Source organism: Pezoporus flaviventris, unplaced genomic scaffold, assembly GCF_033815535.1.
Source record: "Pezoporus flaviventris isolate CSIRO_AGI_PZ_B2104156 unplaced genomic scaffold, CSIRO_AGI_Pfla_v1 ptg000002l, whole genome shotgun sequence".
NCBI lineage: Eukaryota > Metazoa > Chordata > Aves > Psittaciformes > Psittacidae > Pezoporus > Pezoporus flaviventris.
In genome coordinates this window covers 85,539,687-85,544,074 of record NW_026892550.1, presented here as the reverse complement: position 1 = coordinate 85,544,074, position 4,388 = coordinate 85,539,687, and positions in this window count along the sequence as shown.

Sequence of the window (4,388 nt, the reverse complement as noted above, 5' to 3'; positions counted from 1 at the left end):
TACTTTATCTGGACTGAAATATTAAATTGTACAACAATTGCAGCACAATAGTTCCCTTGACAATAGTGCTACACAGCTGTTAAACTGAAACTAGTCTCCACAAGGACATTTAGAGTTCTCCAAAATGCAACATATATTGTGCTCCTGCGTTAAACCATGGCACTCACAAACCTGCTGGTCTGTAGAGTTCACTATTTATTATTTGTGTATGTGAGAAATTAATTTTTCTCATTCAAATTGTTTTTCTGACAAGCGGTTCCACTAGAAATCCACTTTGCTTCAAAAATCCTGGTTTTTTTTGAGCAATACAGCTGCTGGAGGATTCACAAACACTCTTAGAGGGATGATGAACTAATATTGGATTCACCTATTAAAGACAAGAGCGTCTGAGAAGCCACTATCTATGGTCACTTCAGACTTTTCTGAGAGCACCTTGAGGGAGCTTTATGAAGCTGTGCCGACTCTTTCTCACCCTAAGCCCATAAACCATATTCTATTGTCTGAAGCTTTTCCAATTTGTTAATGTCTTTGGCCGTATTAAGAGGAATTTGAGAAGAGCTTATGGAGAATTAGAAATCCTTATTCAGAACCCAGTAGCTTAGCTGCTGGTTATTATTCTGTAGGCTGCTGTTTTTTCGAATGTCAATTTTATTTTCATTTCAGAAAAATAATCTCCATAACACACTGGGAGCTAGAATAATATATGGAACTGTTAGGAGGCTTCTGGCTCAATAAATATAATTTCTATCCAGCTCACTATTCTGCTAGAATTTATTTTACAGATATTATTATTTTTTTCTTTTTTTGTCAGAGAAAAGGAAAATTAGGTAGAGGAGAATATCATTTTGTACTGGAGAAAAGCTTTATTCTCGTCTACCAGATTTAAGAATTCTTGCTACCTAGCATTTCCTGAGATTGGAAATTTACCATGCCATCACTTTTGGTGTTCCAAGTATTGCTCAATTTTATTTAGGAACTGGAGGATGACAACAATCGAGCCTCTAAAATGCCAGTAAACTCAACTGAAATCACTCTTTAGTCTATAACCATCTTCTTTTCACCACAATCAGTGCTAGGATTTGCACCTTTCCAAAGATAGATTTGTTTGTGGCATTAGTTCAGTGAGTTATTTTAAAATAAACATTATGCAAACAAAGTTGTTATAATAAAATTCTGAACCAAAGGCATATATTTAAAATAACCTAATTTTCCAATACTACATCCCAAATTCTGTATGGTTAAATTAATGTATGAAATTCATCAGCTGTGTGACTTTAAATTTTTTTTCTACAGTCAATGCAAAGAGAGAGGTACCTGCAAAACATTGGTACAGTCCACTGAGGCCCTAAAGTTCTGAACAGCTTTGAAGGGAACTTTTACTGAGCTGAGTCTTTGCTTAAATGTCTAAAATTACATGAGGATAAAACAATTTGATGTTGGTCATATAGACTGTCCTGTCTAACACCATGCAAACAGATTTTCTAGTTTCAAAATGACTGAAAATTGGGTAAGGAGTGGTGAGCTTAGCTTCACTAAAACTTCAGCTGCCTGTGCAGCACAGGCATAGCAGAAAGAGTTGTCAGAGTAGTGCTACTGGTACCCAGCTGCCCAGTGGAGCTGCCCAGTGGAACCTCTGACTGTTAGCCCTTCAGGCCAACAATCCACAATTTTCTGTTTACCTTATACTTCATCCATCCAAAACATATCCCTTCAACTTATTGACATGGAATACCATGCTGAGAATCTTGCTGGAGTCAAGGTAAGCATCTTCTGCTCTGTTTCCTTGTTCATAGAGCAAATCATCTTCTCATGGAAAACAAATCAAGTTGGTCAGTTGTGGTTGCTATTGCTAAATCCATCCTGTCTGCTCCCAGTCAGCGTCTTGCCCTTCATATGCCTGCAAATGGCTTCCACAGGATTTGCTCCAATGTCTTCCCAAAACCTGAGGTTAGAATCATCAGCCTGTTCCCCAGATTCTCATTCTTGCTTTTTCTCTTGCATGTTTTCCTTCCTCAGATTGAGGAGAGATGCCTTATTCAATTACACCCTTTTTCTTTCCACCCCCTTAGAGTTGAATCAGACTCATTCTTAATTCAGCAGACCTGTAACTTATGGTGAGAAAAATGTTTATTCATGTGGACCTGTGTTCATAGCAGTGTATCTGTGACATCCTGGTGACAGGGAAGGCTAAAGTGATTAGTAACAGAGGGTTGGTTTGGGATTTGGCCTCTGCTTGTGCGTAATAATTCTAGTGAACCTTATTGCAGGTATTATTTTAGAGTCTCAGCTGGCTTCTGTAGCTGTGGGATTTTTTTCTATTATGACATACATTTTTCTGGGTATGAGAAACCTCTGGTTCAGATACAGTAAGATCCATCCTTTGTCACATGCTTATAAGAAAACTACCTTAAATTTCCATAGGTGTCTTTTTACAAAATTATTTCAATGGTACCCTCTGAGTTGCAAACCATTAGGTATTTCAGTGAGCACAGTTGGTCCTATTAAAGATGTTTGCACACACAGGTGATAATTTCATTTTGTGAAATATGTTGTTACACAAGAGATCAATTAAAAAGACTGTGTCTTCTGGAAACTCAATTAAGACTATTCAGTTTTATCCTACTGATCTCAGAAAGGAATTTACTTGTACTGCCAATGGTAGGACCTGGACATAGCATTTAAATCTCTTATTAAGAAGAGGTTGAATCTTCCTATTTCCTTAGGTATAACTAACATATTTTGTCACATCTCAGCTGGCAGTTTGTAAGATAAACAGTCATTCAGTTAGGGATTCAAAGATTATTTCCTTTTCATGTAAACCCTCCTACTTTCTAGCAACTTGCTCTGCAGCAAAGGAAACAGCAACAATGCAAGATACCTTCAGATGTGTGAAGATATTTCAGGTCATCTTTCAAAAATTCCCCAAAACTTCTAAAACTAGGCTTTTGTTAGCTGCCCTTCCATGCCATATTTGACAGTCTTCACCCAATTAGTTCAGACAGCTCTTTGAGAAGCAGATGCTTTCCTGTATTCATATGAAGAATATTTGATGCTCAAAGAGGAGTTTTAGCAGTTTTTTGATTCTCAGGCTGCTACTGTGGAAGTTGCTACTGCAGTATCTGCAGCTGGTTGTGCTTCCCCCCTTTGCGCTGAACTGCCAGAGTAGCAGCTACTGCTTCTTTTCCACCTGTTTGCAGAGGATATTCCATCAGGCAGTGGCCGCTATGTCTTCCCTTTCTGCTGTGGGCAGACTGGTGTCCCAGTGTAACATCAAAAGCTGATCTGAGTCCTCCCAAAACCTCCACTGGGCAGAACTTCTCCTTGTTCCCAGTGTTTAGTGAGTGAAAAAAATCCTTTCATCTCAGTGGGCAAGGGGTAAACTGGTGCAGAGAATATTGAGCTTTATCAAGAAGGTATCCCAATGCAATGTCTCCTTTCTTTCTCTTTATAAAGGATCTCATCCCCTGTAGGTCACTGTGCTGTGATGGGGAAGAAGGTCTCCTGTGTTTGTATTTCAGCCCACCTGTGCAGATGTATTCCTGAAGATAGTCTCTCAGATGCCATATAAATGGGATATGGTTTTCACTGAGGTCAGTGTTTATATAGCTTCCAGGTGATTAGTGAGATTCTTTAAAATGTAAAAGGTGAAATGGATGCAGAGGAGCAAAGAGGAAGCCAAAAGAAAACAAACAAAAGAAAACACCTTTAAGAGTTATAAAAACGACAGCATAATGTGTATTAATCACTTTCTAAGAAATGGTGAAGCATATGAAAAAGCCTTACACTGTTACTGTAAAGAAATTTCTCTGTGAAGGAAATTACAGGTGTTTTCTAACTAATGTCAGTGCAGGTTATTGGAAATGCATTGATGCTTCATTTACATTTGGAGACCATAAAATGTCAGAATCCTTTTGTCTATTTGATTCACCTTTGCAAAGGGAAAGAAGAGAGAAGTGTTACATGTCAGGCATTTTTACAGCTCAAATTATACTTTTCTGGAAGGAAAAATCCAAACTACAAATTATATTTGGCCAAATTGATTCCTCTGACTTAGTAAGGCCATGCAGCAAAAATGAAGACCTCTCACAAATCAGGTCTGTATGTAAAATGTCCTAGTCAAAACAATAGTTTATCATTCTTCTTGTAAAAGGCACTTGTGCAAAAAATTTGACACAATTACATGTCTTCATGATGAGAAATAAATGATGTCTCCACCTACCTACTCCTCCAGAACTACAGAGTGGATCCTTTAATGTCAGTGTGCAACCAGACAAATGAGGCGAAGGAAAATTGACACTTGCAATGTAATGTGTGATGATATGAGGAAACTGCAGAATCCATTCCTAAGTACTACTCCTCCTGAAAAAACTGCTGCATCATCAACAGGG